General features: G+C 36.3%; 1 protein-coding gene and 1 pseudogene across 2 annotated transcripts in view; both read left to right on the plus strand.

The window, feature by feature from the left end:
• Positions 1 to 16,687, plus strand: part of ACVR2A (activin A receptor type 2A) — an 88,202-nt gene that overhangs the window by 19,114 nt on the left and 52,401 nt on the right. The gene's annotated exons all lie outside the window — the stretch shown is intronic.
• LOC129032222 (U6 spliceosomal RNA) lies at positions 14,204 to 14,319 on the plus strand (annotated as a pseudogene).

Consider the following 16,687-nt stretch of genomic DNA (forward strand, 5'->3'; position numbering starts at 1 on the left):
GTGTTGACCCCCTGTGAGGTTGAAAATCCAGATATAACTTTTGACTCCACCAGAACTTAACTAATAATACCCTGTTATTGACTGGAAGCCCTACTGATAACATAAACAGTTGATTAACACATGTTTTGTATGTTATATGTGTTATACATATACTTACTATTTTGTATGTTATATTGTATTCTTACAATAAGGAAGCTAAAGGAAAGAAAATGCTATTAAGAAGAATCATAAGGGAGATAAAATATTTTTACTCTTTATTAAGTGGAAGTAGATTAGTCTTGCTGTCTCAGGGATGACAGAGGTAGAAGAAAGTCTGCATACAGATGGATTCACACAGTTCAAACCCATGTTTGAGGGTTGTTTGAGGGTCAGCTGTAATTGTCCATAGCTGCTTAAAAACTGAGTAACAGAAGTTGTTCCTTTTGGTTATATAGTGAGCCAGAATCAGAACTAGGTCAGAATTCATTTGCTCTGATCACCACTTGAGTAATTAGAGAATCAAATGTTCAAAGTAAATGCATCTTCTTAAAATGATTATACCTTGACTCAGAGAAGTTGAATTAGTTGAAATTTGCTCATGTAGAAGAAAACAAATCCATGTTGCTTTTGACTCATATTTAGAACATAATTTAATGTTAGTGGTTATTAATTGCTCATTGGTGCCTGTTTCCTGTGTTGGGTGAGTGAGGAAGAACACGCTAGATAAGTATGAATAGTTCTGGCATTAGGATTTGTGGTTCCCCTCTTCACATTATTTTTTAAGACAAATTGATTAAATGATGTAGCATACTTTGTTTTTCCTAATTGAAGGACCTCAACTTTCTGTTACTGTAACTTTTTGTTTTTTTTTGAGAGGAAGTCTAACTCTTTCATCCAGGCTGGAGTGCAGTGGCGCGATCTCAGCTCACTGCAACCTCCCCCTCCCAGGTTCAAGCGATTCTCCTGCCTCAGCCTCCTAAGTAGCTGGGATTACACGTGCGCTCTAGAACGCCCGGCTAATTTTTTTTTTGTATGTTTTTAGAGGTGAGGTTTCACCATGTTGGCCAAGCTGGTCTGAAACTCCTGACCTGGTGATCCGCCTACCTTGGCCTCCCTAAGTGCTGGGATTACAGGTGTGAGCCACGTTGCCCGGCCTGTTATTGTAACTTTTAAAGTATTGATTAGCTTGCAGAAACTGAGATATGAAGAGAATAGGAAGAAAGGGAAATTTCTTATCTGTGTTTTTTAGTCTAGGGAATATGAATAAAAGATGGCAAAGGAGTAGTGAAGACAAGTAACAAATTCCTAGGGACTTGATTTGAATTTAAGGGATGGAATTTATAGAAAACCAAATATAGCCATAATCCTTTTAGTTATAATTTCCATTATAATTAAACAATAATCCATTTAGTTGTTGAAATCAACCAACAATTCAGGGGACCCTGTTATGTTCTTCTCATTGTGCCAGGTACTATGGAGCTTACAAAAAGAGTGTAAAGTTTTTAATTGTCTAAGAAAACAGTCACTTTGGAATGATAAACCATATGCTCTAAAAATACACATTCTGAAACTAAAAATGCAATATAAAAACATGAGACACATTGATTACTAAAATTAATGATATCTGACACCAAGTGACTTTTTTTTTTGGGAGGCTTGGCTTATCTTTTAGGACTTCACTAGGTTGGGGATGCATTTCAGATTCTACTCCACCTAGTCTTGGTTCTTGGCCTTGTTTCTTTCTGAATTTATTGCTGCTAAAATACAAGCACCACGAGGATAGGGATTGTGGCCCTCGTGTTTATTACCACAGTCCTAGTGTCCAGTGCTCAATAAATACTGTTGAATAAATTAATATGAAAGTCTTCCTTTTTCCTCTCACCATCCAGTTTCTTCAAATGATTCCTCTGTATGTGGCTCCACATCTGTACCTTTTGTTCCCTCTTTAAGCAACTGTTAACCTAAAGTAAGTGACAAAATTCTCTCAAAGATTAAGGATTTTTTAGTAGCCTAATCTAAAGCATTCTTATTATATTTGATTATGAATTGACTTTTCTGTAAGTTTGACGCTATTGTCTGCCCGTTCCTTCTCAAAGTTCTCTTGTCCTGTTACACTCCCAATTCTGTAGCCCCTTGCTACCTCAGTATTCATTCTGCCCATCCTTTTTGTGTTGCTGTTTCTCAGAGTTTAATCCTTAAAGGAATTTTGCTCTACATACCCTTCCTGTTGAAGTAATCCCATCTCATCTTCACTTTTTGACTAAGTGTAGGAGATGTCCAGAGTTACCTTGCTGATTCTGATCTCCCTCCTGAGCTCCAAACTTATTTATTAGTCATCTAGTAAACATTAAGTATATGTCACAACTGGGAGAAGAGATGAATAAGACACAGTCTTTACCCTAGAGGATTCATAGCCTAGTGGGAGGAAAATGATTAGTAAACTGGCATTTATGCAGCACATGGAATCTATGTTAGAGTCCCTTGGGGTAGCAGAAGCAGCTTTTGGAGTGGGGTCAGGTAATTTTTCCTACAAGGACACTTGAGGTGATCTTGAAGGATGGATGATTAGGAGTTCACCAGGTAAATAGAGAGGGAGAAATATTTTATGTTTTCTCTGTCAGGCCTGGTGAGTTGCTCCCTGGTGGTGGGACAGCTCAGTGTGGACAAGTTTTCCAAGGCCTGAGGACAGTGAGAGAGTAGGCCCAGAGGAGCCAATGTCATGGCCGGCAAAATGGTATCAAGCATTAAAGCCAGAGGGTTAGAAGTGACTGAGAAAACAGGGAAGTTAATAACAAACGAAATACATGACTACTCATTCAAAGCAGTGTATGTAAGGGAATGATTTAGACTAAGACTCTGAAAGTGGCGTGTGCTGGGTTTGTCCTTTTCAGTGATACCTGTTGTATATTGCCGTAGCCATCATGATAGATTAAAGCAGTGCTTCTCCAGCTTTAATATGCATAGGAACCACATGGAGATATTGTTAAAATGTAGATTTTGATTTGTTAAGTCTGGAGTGGGGCCTGAGGTTCCGCATTTCCAAGAGGCTCCCAGTGATGCCATGCTTGGTTCAGGGACTGTACTTTCAGAAGAAAGAGATTAAAGGAGCCAAGAATGGCCAAATGCAGAGGAAACAATTTATACAGGCACATGAATAATTGTTATGTGTTTGAGGAACTGAGATTAGTTCAGGACACTGAGATCTTAAGGCATATATGGGGGATGGAGCAGTGATGGGGGACGAGTCTGCAGAGGTGGGTAGGGGTCAGGTTATGAGGGGCTGGATTTGCTAGGGAGTGTTAACTTCATCCCAAAGACTGTGGAAGGGCCATTTTGAGCAGAAGAGTACTATTATTATTCAGTGCTTTAGAATGAAGAGATGAATTAGGTTTTTATCAAGTTGAGTTCAAAGTACTTGTGGCCCATTCTGATAGGGATATCAAATAAGTAGATAGAGGTAGATCTAAGCTGGACAGAGAGATTTGAGTATTCAGCCAATAGATGTACAGCATGAAATCAACTAGGCAGAATGAGGAATGAAAAGAGACCAAAGATCTAACTCTGGGGAATGCTGTCATTTTTAGAGCAGGGAGAGAAGTTAAGGAAGAGCTTGTAGAGAAGACCAAGGTGTGTCCAGAAAGGTAGAAGGAAAACAAGTATCGTTTCATTGTAAGAAATCTAGATGGAGATAGTATTAAAAAAATGTCAGCTCTAATAAGGTAGAGCCTGAAAAGTCACCACTAGATTTGTCAATTAGGAGATTATTTGTAACTTTACCAAGAGACATTTCGGTAAAGTGGTGGAGACAAAATCCATGTTGTAGGAGATGAGTAGTGAAATATAGATGAGGAAGTGGTTTCAGCTGTGGTCTATTACTTTTCAAGAAATGTTGGCTAAGAAGGGATGTAAAGAGGTGGGGAAGAAAGCCAGTCGAGATGTTTCTGTGCTTAAGAGTTGGGTTCAGGAGAGAGCTTACAGAAAGGGGAAAATTAGAATTGAAACCATTTGGAGCCAGAAACTTGGCTGCCATCTTCAACGTGTTCTTCATAATGTTCTTCAAAATCCAAGCAATTACTAAGTTCTGTCAGTTTGACTTTCCATGTGTTTCTTGAGTCTATACTCGCTTCCTTTCCATTACCAATGTGTTAGTTCCATCCTTACCATCTCGTATCTGGACTCTTTAAGTGGACCTGTTCCTCCCTTACTCCAGAAACTAAACAAAGCAAACAAAAATGCACCAGGGAAACAGAAAACTTCCCTTCCACACTCTTTGCTAGAAACCGTGGAGATTACAGAAACTAAGGGATCTATGAAAATGTACAGATCAGCCCCTGACAGTTAACTTCTTAAAACCCCTTACTCACTTCTTGTCACTTACAAATGATGAAGGTCGAGTTTTTAAACAATACACGCAGTACCCCCAGGATTATTCTTTTCCAGCTTCATTTCCTGCCACTCACTGCCTCCCACTTTAATCTTACAACACTAGAAGACTTCTGATCTTTACTACCCTTGTGCCTTGTGCCTGTACACTCCACTGATTTTGTACTTCCTGCAATTACTGTGGGACACCTCTATCTCACCTCTTCCCTAGCAAGTTGTTAGATGCTTCTTTCTGTGTTCCCATAGCACCTTACTCATTTACTGATTGTTACACTTTCTACATTATTGATATTTTCTCTACTTCTCTCTCTTCACGTTAGAACTTAACAAGTTTTTCTTATTCATCTCTGTATCCTCCGTGAGTGGCTCAGTGCTGGTGGAATCGGTGCCCAGTTCACGTTCACTGAAATGTGAAAAGAGTAATACAAGGAGGTAGTGGCATTTGACTGGACCTTGGAAGAATGATAGGATGTCACCAAGTTCACTTTGATGGGGAAGAGGATTCTATACAGAGCGGCTAGCATACGCAAGAGCTTTGAGGCAGTCAAGATGATAATATTTATAGATAATGCTGGAAACTCCTTTTAGACAGGAGAGAAGAGGTAGAAAATGTAATGGCAGATAATGTTAGAAAAATAAGTTGGGCACAGATGAAATGGAGCCTGGGATGCCGTGTTTTCAGATTTTTCTTTCCTTTTTTCCACTGTAGCAATGGGCAACCTTTGTATATTGTTAAAAAGTAGAAAGTAACAACAACTCTTGAATTTTGAGGAAAGGTTCTGTATTTTCTGGAAGTATCTGATGTGGATAATCTGTTTTTTTTTTTCCCCAAGGTTTTAGTCATTTCTGTTTCTATTTTATTTATTTATTTATTTATTTATTTATTTATTTATTTTGAGACAGGGTCTCCTTCTGTAGCCCAGGCTGGAGTGCAGTGACGGGAACATGGCTTACTACAGCCTCCACCTCCCAGGCCCAAGCGATCCTCTCACCTCAGCCTCCTGAGAAGCTAGGACCACAGGCATGCCACCACACCTGGCTAATTTTTCAGTTTTTTTTGTAGAAATAGGGGTGTTGCCATGTTGCCCAGGCTGGTCTCCACCTCCTGGGCTCAAGCAGTCCTCCTGTCTTGGTCCCTCAAAGTGCTGGGATTACAGACGTGAGCCACCATGCCCAGCCTTTTTTTTTTTCAGTTTCCTTCCTAAAGATAAGATGTTTTGTTTTTGTTTTTTTCAGTTATCTTCCTAAAGATTATAGCATGTTGCCCATTTTGGGTATAAGTACTTTCTGTCACTATTCTTTCATATCTTTAAAAGCAGTCCTTGACGAGTTCTAGATTTGTTTTCTCTCAGAGATAATTATTTAATAATGTACCTTGCATTATTTTTTTCTTTAATATTAGAAAATATTCTAATACTCACCTACTTTCATATTCCTTAGAAAACTTTCTACATTTGTTTCCTTTTGGCTGGTAACTTGCTGTTCAGAATTGCTTGTTGAAATTGATAAACCTGGAAGTGTTAATATACGTATGCTTTTCCAGGTTATTTGTAAAAGTGTTGAAATTGATTTTGCATCATTCATAAGAGAGACTGACTATTCTTCCTTGACGTTTGCTTATTCCCTTAAGCCAATAATCTAGTTTATGATTGCAAGACCCTCGCAGTTGTGTTTGGGTGTGTTTAAATGTGGTGTTGTGAAGTTATGGAAGGAAATCCAGGGATTGAATGTGTTTGGGGAACTGTTAGACAAGATTAGGTTAAATAGGGGAATAACATATAGGGTAACAGCCATTGAAAAGCAGTGTGCCTTTTATTTTGTTGCTGTGGAGAAAACAGAAAGCTGTGGCCTATGCTTATGCTCTAGTTGAAGGGAGAATTCTATATTTAAATCAACAGTAAATGTTACAATATAGTTTATATTTAAATGCAAAATTGCATGAGAAACCAGATGAATACCAGCTGAGTAACTAAGAAATCCAGGACAAAGAAAAATCAAGAGGCAAAGTAGGCTGGAAAGCTTCATGAAGGAAATGGGACTTCAGTGAACCTTGAAAGATGAGTTAAAATCTATATAGCTGAAAAAGTGGTTGTGGTTGAGGGGGTGAGAAGTTGCAGGGAAGGCAAGGGAAGGGGCATGAACTAAGATAGGGTGGGACAGTGAGAACAGTATGTTTGCAGTTGTAGGGTTTAGAACTGGGTTGGGAGGGTAAATTATTGCCAGGTTATTTATGTAGGTCCTTGAATGTCAGAGTAAAAGAGTTGGAAAGGTGTTTGGGGCTGTATGAAGGGGTATAGGCGGGTGTAGGGGTATATGGGAGGATGTATGAGGAGGGGGGATGTGAAGGTGTTGTCAGGTGTGTGAGAGGGTCTTGATGTGGTGTATTCTTTAAAGCAAAAGAAAAAAATTAGTAGAGTGAAAAATGTCTGACCTATAAGAAAACCTACTATATCATAAATGCCTGTTAGTCATTGTGATTAGCATAACATTACATTAAGTATTGGCCTATTTTTTCCTCTCTTTAATATTCTACTTGATCATCTTTACTTGTTATTAATTTAATAAAAAATGCTACTTTTAATATGAAATAACTCTATGTATCTGCCCTTTTTTGATTTAGTCTTTGGGTGAAGTATACCTTGCCAGAATGCTGAATTTAACATGCCACTTCTGATTTTTCTTGTTAGAGTGTTTGAGTCTTGAGAGCAGATGTCACATTTCGTACAATTCTTTGGCCTGTCTAGTACCCTGTGGGCTGCCCGGTATGGAGTTGGCACTAAATATTGGAGATCTATGCGTTAACCCTTACGTCTGCAGGCTTGGTAACCTATAAAGTCAGTATGCAGTAACTCTGAATATCATAGATAATTGTCGTGAGTCTTTTAGTTGCCAGAACTGTTTACCCTGATTTATCTCATTTCATTCTCCTGTTTAATCCACTGACTATATCGTGAAGACGACCCCATTTTTCCTTCTTCCCTTTTAATGAGTTTCCTTTTTCATTACTTCTCAGTACAGACTGCTTTCTGCATATGTGCCATTCTTTTCCCTGAGTACCCTCTTCCTTCTTTATATACTTCTTTTTATACTTTCCAAATATAGCTAGAATCTTTTTCATATACTGCTTCTATGAAGCCTTTTTTAATTAATCTTTTTTATTCCTTTTAGTCTTTATTCACATTCCTCATGTATTCTGTTTGCCAATAAGCTATAAATTATTTTCAATAAATTTCTAAATTCTTGATATATTTGATATTCAGAATGAATTGCAGATTCCCCAAGGGCAGAAAAAGACTCTTCTATTTCTTTTGGTGTGTTTCCATGATGTTTTGCATATTCTGAGCATTTAGATATGGTTATTGTTACAAGCTCGGTCTCCTCTCCTGTGCCCAGAGCTCATGTGTGGAAAGGTGCCTCCCCTGCTTTGTTAAAAGTCCTCTGGTTCTCAGACTTGATTTTTTTTTTTAGATATACATTTGCTAGGAAGAAATTGTTTTTCCTTTCTCTTTGTCAATGTTGAGTAAATGCCAATAAGTTAATATATTAATACTACTTAAATTAGTGGTTGAATACGCTTTATTCTGCACTTAGCTCCTGCTAATAATTTTCTTTGCATTTTAATACCTAAATTCTAAGAACCTGAAGGGACATCAAGAAATAATTTAATTTGATCTGCTTTTAGGTCATGGTTTTATTCAAGTAAGAAAATTTGCAGAATATCTAGCCTAGATGCCTCTGCATTTATGTAGGTATGTATAAAATTATAAGTATATTTTTATATCAGGTATATCAATATTTTGTGAAGAAAAAGTAAAAAGAAAGAACATGCTATTTGCTGTATGTTCTAGCAAGCAAAAGTGTAGAATAGCTGCTCTTATGCCTTGCACTGCCTTTTCAGTTTCAGTGGAATTGAGCAGATATATATTGAAAAATTCATTGTATAATATTCTGAGGACTAAGTCTCCTTGTTAGGCATGTGTTAAGATTTCATTTTAAAGACAAACTTGCCTTCTACTCTTTGGGGTCACCTATAGAGCTGCTTAAATTGCCATCTTCTTGCTCTTCTTTTAATTGACATCTTGTTAATTTTTCTGCTCATTTTCTTCTCTTGTTTCTTTCTCCCATTTGCATTCCTTATGACTTGATTTCATTTGTTCGTTGATCTTTGGCATGAGTAGGAGAAAAATAATTTGTTGAATGCCTACTGTATTAGAGATTTTTATTTATGAAGATTGCTTGTTCTCTGATGCAAGTTATTTTACCCAACATAGTGACAAACCTGATCACGTATTTTCCATTTTCTCGTTTGAGTTAACATTGAAAATATGGAGCCCGTGGTTTGATATGTATTTATTCTACCAGAGCAAAATTTTAATGATTGATAGCTCACTTCTTAAGTGTGTTCCACCTGCCACTTTTGCATCTACCAAAAAAAGTCATACATTATTTTTGCACATTAGCCGTAGTGTGTAAAGCCCAATTAAAAGTAAGCCATGCGCTGATGCAAAAAGCTTATTATGTCTTAATGGAAAGTTAATATCATGGATATTCAATGTGTCATGTAATTGATTTAAAGCATTGATAGCTTACCTTATGTTGTGCTTAGTATTTTCAGAATACTTTTCAACAGACATTTCTCTCTCTTGCCCCTTTTTCAGTCTGGCAGCAATAGACTGCAGTGATTTTTTTATTTGATGTTTTGGTTTATCACTGCCACTGATGCAAATTCAAGAAAGTTGTCAATGATGTATTTCTTGGCCCATACAATTAAAGAAGTATTGGCTTGATCTCTTCCTTTGACATACAAACTACTAGATGACCATGGTAGAAGTCTGTTGTCCCTGAGTCATTTTGTTGAGCAGGATTTGTTGTAGATGTTTAAATGCATCCTTTCTGAAAATTATGATTTTTTTTTCTTAATAACACATCTTTTAACTCCTAGCATTTTGTATGCATTTAGTTTTACATATAGATATTTTACTAGTAGAAGTTATACTTGTCTTTCTATAGTTTCCAGGATTTTCTTTTTCCTTTGTTAGAGGTAGCCATTACTTTACCTTCTTGGAGGCACATTTTAAGTACACAGGAGAGAAAGCAATAAGAAAAGTTCCAGAAATTACTTGAGAGAGTAATTTCCAAGTACAAGACAGGACTGTTTCTAGGGTAGGCAAGTTGGTTTATGTGTTCATTTGTTTGACACCTGTGCCCATTTGTTTGACACTTGCATTGGAGACACTCGTGTTAGCTTGTAGTTTTCCTTGAAATGCCCACATACATTATTTGTGATGAGACATCATTTTAGATTTTTTAATTGGATGAACTAGTTGGTATAGCATTGAGGAAATGATTGAACAGATAGAGTGGCTGTGTTCTAAGAATGCCTCATATGGCATGGGTTATAATGAGGTCATTGGGACAATCAAGTTTAGCACTATGGAGTGTCTAGAGTGGTGCTGCAAAAGAAATGCAATGCAAGCAGCAAATATGAGCCAAAAAATGAAATTTCAGATTTTCTAGTAGCCACATTAAATGTTTTTAAAATAAAATTAATTTTAGTAATGTATTTTATTCAACACAGTATATTCAGAATATCATTTCAATGTATAATCAATATGAACATGATTAATGTGGGTTTTTTTGGTACTAATTTTTTGAAATCCAGTGTGTATCTTGTACTTACGGCACATCTCAATTCATATTAGCCACTTTTCTAGGACTCTGTAACTATACATGGCTAATGGCTACTGTATTGGACAGCTAAAGTCTAGAGCATTTGGTGAAATTGTGAAATTGTGATGATGCCAGGAAATTGGGGAAGCATAAGAGGAGCAAATATGAATCTCTAAGGTAGACCTTGTGCAGGGAATTCTATAGGAAATGATATCTATATACTTTTGGGAGAGAGTCAGAAACTGGTGTGAAATGAAACTTTGATGATGGTGAAACCATTTGGAAGATGAGAATGGCAGAGATTCGAAAGAAAATGAAAATGGGAAACGGCAGAACTCGACAATGGTTAATATTCTATGACAAGGCCAAAATAGTTGGTTCTTTTTAAGAAAAACATCTTTTTCATCCAAGGGCTTTTTAGCCTACGCTGTATCTATATAGCATGGAGGAGAGAAGTAGTTATTCATGAAACACAAGAGAAACCATTGAGATCAGCAGATAAAATTGATTGCAGAGGAATAATGTGGATAGCAGGGTGGCATGGAGGATGAATTATGCTAATATAGTAGAGAGGAAGAGTCTGAGGTAAATGATTGATTTTTGTAAAGTAATAACTGGACAAAGTTCTTGGTGACTTAAGAGCAAATGAAAGATTAGGCAGAATACTGTATCAGAATTTATTGCTTTGACAGTGAAATAAGATAGGACCTAGTGATAGGGACTTTGGTCACAGTATATAAGTGGTTAAGAGCTCATGCACTTAACTTTAATCCAGTCTTGACCACTTAACTTTGTATTTCTTTGCAAGTTAAAATTATCCAAGTCTCAGTTTTTTCATCCATAAAATGGGCAGAAACACCTACTTCATAGAATTACATGGATTAAATGAGATTATATATGTAGCAACTTTGACTAGTATGACACATCTTCCTGTTATTTGTCTTAGTTTGGGATATCCAGAGGGAAAAAAAAGAGTTACCATCGTGTTTTCTTGGAATACATGTTTATACCACATCTTCTAAGTTGTTACCCCTTAAAGCAGTTTTCAGAGTTCAGCTTGGTGAAATCTCTTGATTAGTAGTTGATGAAATTTCTTTATACATAATTCCTATTAGGTGAAGAAAGAAGTTTCTAAGTCTCATTTTGTGATTGGTGTTGAAAATGAAAATGAGGACAGACGTCTGGGATTGAGTCTCAGCTCCACCATATAATGACCTAATCACTTCATCTGTCTGGGTCTTAGTAGGACTTGATTATTTCTCAAACTGTGGTGTGAGGACCTCTGGCATTAGAATCACTTTGGTTGTTAGATAAAAATACAGATTCTTGAGCTGCACACTAGGGCTGCTCAGTCAGTCTCTGAGAGTAGAGCCAAGGAAGTTTTATTTAACACTCAAATATAGCTGTTGCATATCACATCCAATTGGAGAACCACTAGAATGGATGATTCTGAGATCTGGTTTGGTTCAAGATGAATCTACTATGCACTGTGTTAAATTAGAGTAGGAGTTGGGTAGGAATAATAATACCTATTCCTGTTTACAACGTAGGATTGTTGTGGGGGATGAAATAAGATAGTTTTAAGTTTCTAAAGGTAGGTTTAAGTTAAAAGATATTTGAAGGTAAGACTCCTGTAGATTGTAACATCTAAAGGGCAGTGACTTTTCTGTACTAGGTGAGTCTAGGTGGATCATAGTTCTCATTAAGTTGTTTTTGATGACAAATTTCATGTCCACCAAATTATGAGCTTATTTTTATCTCTTTCATCCACATTTAATTTTTTGCTTATTTTAGTTGTGTAGAGGTGAAGCGGGATTATAGACGTTCAAACCAGATGGATACATAATTTGAAATATTAATATCTGTTTAAATTTAGAGGTTTAGAGTGTGTCAGTATTATAAATTTTTTTCTCACAGTCTCTGTAACTCATTAATCATTTAAGGTAGATTGTTCTGTTTAAGGATTATCTGTAATCTACCCATAATACTCTTTTTCCATCAGTTAACCCCTTCTGCTCTCAATTAATGATAAAACCAACCCAGAACAAAGAGCCACCCTACCATGAGTGTACTTTATGGGGATAAAATACAATCTCCCATTTTCTCCATTTCCAGAGAGATATATATGCTCTCTTATTGAGCAGTGTAACTACTTTGTGTTCATTACAGTGTTTCGTGCTTTAAAAATTTTTATTTAATCCTGCACATAACTAATAGAATTTCTTTTTTCCCCTGTGGAAATAAAAAAACTGCTTATTAAAAATGCAGAGCCCCAGACGAACAGTACACTTTGAGAGAATTTCAGTGGGTCTGGAATAGGCCTGGAAATCAGCATTTTGATGATTTTGATGGAGGTTGTGCACTGTGAGAAACATTGCTCTGTTTCTTATTACCTCCAGAGGCATAAACATGTAGGTACTGTCTACATGAAATAAATTAGGAATGGTATGCTTCTAGCTTGAAAATGAACAAATAAATGTACATATCCATGTATGTTGGTGTATGTTTTACATAGGAACTGAAGATGATATTAGCACAGATGTCAGATAAAGGGACAAACCTACCATCCACAGGTTACAAGTGTTTAGTATTACAGAAAACATTTTTATAAAAAGGAAGATCATAGGACATGTAACCTCTCAAAGTTTATACTTCTCAGCCTTCCCTTTTAGGTTAGCTTCAGGGATCTAGAAGCATTACCATCTATCACAGAAAACTGTAAAAGATTATGTGGCAAAATAGGGAAGCAGAAATAGAATAGACAGTGTACTTATGTTAAGAAAAAGTACTTCTATTAAGAAAAACTATTGAGCTTTATTGGATACCGAGTACTGTGCTCTTGCAAGCATCTTCTACAGCACTAGTGTTCACCTCTTAAAAGCATTAAATGATACTGGCATTGCCTTCATTACCTTCAGTCCTCAGTTTTTGGTCCTCTTTCCTCTTCCTCATTTAAACAGTCTACTCACTCTTATTCTATTCTTGTAATTATCTCACTTTTTTGGCTTCCATGACTTCTTGCTTTTCTTTTTTATTGTATAGTATAAATACAAAATGAATAAAACAGCTTCTAAAAGAAAATTTAAAGTATGTATCAAAAGTGAGCAAAAAATTTAAATTTGGTTTAATAAAACCCATTTTCTATATACCAGTGTTGCTGTTTTCTCTTTTAGGTATTTACCCCAAAATTATGCCTTGAGGCATATGCCTCAAGGTTGAGGTATATGCCATAAATTGCTTATTTATATTTTTAAAATGCTAATATTAAAGGCTGAGATCTTGGACTGTGTGGCACCTAGGGACATAATTCTCATCAGCCTGTCACTGTCATTCACTTCATCAGACTTATAAGGGCTTTTAACACCTGTAGATAAGTAAGTTCCTCTTGGGCTCTTTCATTGCAGTTGTTTCCTCTTCTTAATTTGTTTTTAAAAAGCAGAATTATTCTTCATTAGAAATTGGAGCAGGTGGATTAAAGTGATGAACAAGGAGAGGATATATGAGTTCCACTAGGAATTGGTCTTCAAATTTAGTGGAAGGCCAGGGATTAGAATTGGTGACCCCTGACTCATCTGCCAGCCAGTTGCTTAAATTGAGAGCAGTTCTGATAGACAGTTGTTCCTTCTGTCCTTTCAACTACATTTTGTCTCCTTTTCTTCTATGTGTTGCTCCTGTCCCTTCCCCATGTCCTCAATGCACAGATACGCCACTGAGTTTGAAAAGGGATAACTGGTAGCCTTATTAGTAAAAGCTGCTGTGTCTCTCTATTCTTTTACTTTCTTCTACACATGTCTTGATCGCAGGATTTTATGCTCTGAGTAGACCTGAACGTAAAAGTTGACCAGCTGTGGCCTTATTTAGTTTTTGGCGTTCCAAAAGTAGCTTTTAACATGGAGAAAAGTGCCCTATTATTTGAACTTTTTTGAATCTTTTGGTATCTTTCAGTGGCCCACTAGTAAGAATTTTTTTGTCTATGTTTAAATGTTTCACTAATAGAAGACTGGGAACAGTTCCCACTAATTATTATGGTTCTGTGGATCTTTGTTTTTTAAGAAAATGATGGATGTAAACATTTCTCTGAGGAAAGAAATGGGGGAATGACATTCAGGATAGGTTAACAAAAGTCACAAAGTTTTTTTCAAGACATTTGTTTTATTAAAACATAAGCAAGGTGCTTGCTTTGGCAGCACGTATACTAATATCGGAATAATAGAGAAAACATTAGCATGGCCCCTGGTCAGGGATGCCATACAAACTCATGAAGAACATAAGCAAAGAAAGATATATCACCTTGTTAATTTAACTCTTCCACTATTGAATTTAAAGTAAGGAGTTAAACTTTGTTTATTATTCTTTAGTTCTACTTTTCCTGAAAAAAAAATTGCTTTTACTCTTTGCTTAGTAAACAGTTTTTCTTATTTTATTAGTTCACATAGATAGTAAAACTTATCAATCATTGATTATTGTTGAAGTAAACATGACCTTTCAAGTGAAAGTTATATTAGTGAAGTTGATAAAATTTGTAAACTAAATGTGAGTAATAGGCTTTACAGATGTTTATATGAAAGCTTTCTGTTTCTGTAGGGGGCTAGTCTAGGCTGTGTTGTCCATGTTTTGTTGCTGTGTCTTATCTATGTTCTGCTGTAACTTTGATCCTTGCTTTAAACTTTACATTTATCATGCTGCTTTTTTTACTCTTTGAAAACTGTATTTCTCAATTACCGACTATACAGAGAAATGTGAATACTTATAGTAGAAGCTGTTGCCTGTAGTATGTGATTTTTTTTCCATTAAATTATGAGGGCAAAATCTATAGAGCTACTATTAAAATAATTCTTTGTGGTAATTAACATAGGACAGAACTGTCTTTTTGTTAGATTTTAGGCAGTGTTAATATAACAAGACTATAAAAGTGTCAGAGGAAAATTTTTTATTTTGGTTTACAAGACAAAGAATTAAGCTGGATTTGGAGGAAATGTTTTTAATTGTAAACGTGAAAGATTTAAATTAAATATACTTTGGAATATTAAACAAAAACGTGTGTGAATCTGATTTTATTATTCCTGCTACTCTTCTTTTATAGTACTTATGTAAGCCAGTATCGAAAACAACTTTGGTGATTGTTGAAAGGTGTTGGGTTGAGGTTTTTACCTTTAAAGTGGACAGACATGACTTTTACAAATAAGACTTTTACTTTTTTCTTTTATTAAGAAAGAGGCCAGGAACTATGAACTAGATTTAGATATTTATCTGATTTAGAATGTTTATCTGAAATTTTTGGTTGCCTTTTCTCTGAGTTTGAAGGGAAGACTGCCCTTGTTTTGTGTTACAGTGACTTAGGGATTTTTAGAGAAAGGCTATTAAAGTCTTTCCTAGGCTGGGCATGGTGGCTCATGCCTGTAATTCCAGCACTTCAGGAGGCCGAGGTTGGTGGATTGCTTGAGCTCAGAAGTTTGAGACTAGCCTGGGCAACATGGCAAAACCCTGTCTCTACAAAAAAATACAAAAAAAAAGAAAAATTAGCCGGTGTGGTGGCAGCCACCTGTAGTCCCAGCTATTTGGGAGGCTAGGGTGGGAAGATCAATTGAGCCCAGCAGGTTAAGGCTGCAGTGAACTGTTACCATGCCACTGCACTCCAGCCTGGGTGACAGAAAGAGACCTATCTTAAAAAAAAAAAAAAATCTTTTTTTGGAGGAAAAGGTAATGGTTATAGAAAAATAATATAAGCTTAACTGATTATTTTAATTTTTTAAGAGTTTAGAGAATAGTATGATAGTTTCTTGGGAGTAGACCATATGGTAAATGTATGTTTTTCAAACTTACTAAATGCAATCAAACTGTTTTCAGTGGTTTAAGAAGTATTTGCGAATTTGAGATGATATTTTGCTTTTTTTCATTTCATTTTGTGAACTGGTGATAACTGTTTTTCAACTTTGTTTTACTCTGTTTTGTGTTGCTATTACAGAATACCTGAGAGGAGGTAATTTATAAAGAACAGAAATTTCTTCTCTTACAGTTCTGGAGACTCCAAGATCAAGGCAAAGGCATCTGGTGTGGGTCTGTTTACTGTGTCCTCACAGGGCAGAGGGCAGAAGGACAAAAGACAGCCCACTCCTAAAAGCCCTTTTTATAAGGGCATTAATCTCTGACCTAAACGCCACCCATTAGGCCCCACCTCTCAATACATTGGCAATTAAATTTCAACATAAATTTGGAAGGGGTGAACATTTAAACCATAGCAAACTTTTTCAAGCATTTTCTCAATGTTTTACTCCACTCCATTATCTCACCTATTAAAAGGAAGTTAGGGATGGGGAGAAAGTGGTAGAAAGAATGTATCAAGGCCTGAGATAGTTTGATGTTCAAAGAGTATCCACTTGTCTGATGTGAGTTGAGGCTAAAGAAGAGCCAAACTGTGGAAAGCCCTGTAAGATTTGTTAAAGATTTTGATTTTAAGGCCAAGGGTAGTGGGAAGCCATTGAATGGCTTTAAGTTGGGGTGGTGACTTGATTTTGTTTGCTTTAGTAAATTGTCTGACTTCTGGATGAAGAACTGATTGGATGAGATAAAATGGAAGCTGGGAGACCAGTTAGAGGCTGTTGCTGTAGTGCAGGGAGAGATGTTGGTGACTTGCAGTAATAACCTTCCAGTGACA

This window comes from Pongo pygmaeus, chromosome 11, assembly GCF_028885625.2.
Source record: "Pongo pygmaeus isolate AG05252 chromosome 11, NHGRI_mPonPyg2-v2.0_pri, whole genome shotgun sequence".
Taxonomy (NCBI): Eukaryota; Metazoa; Chordata; class Mammalia; order Primates; family Hominidae; genus Pongo; species Pongo pygmaeus.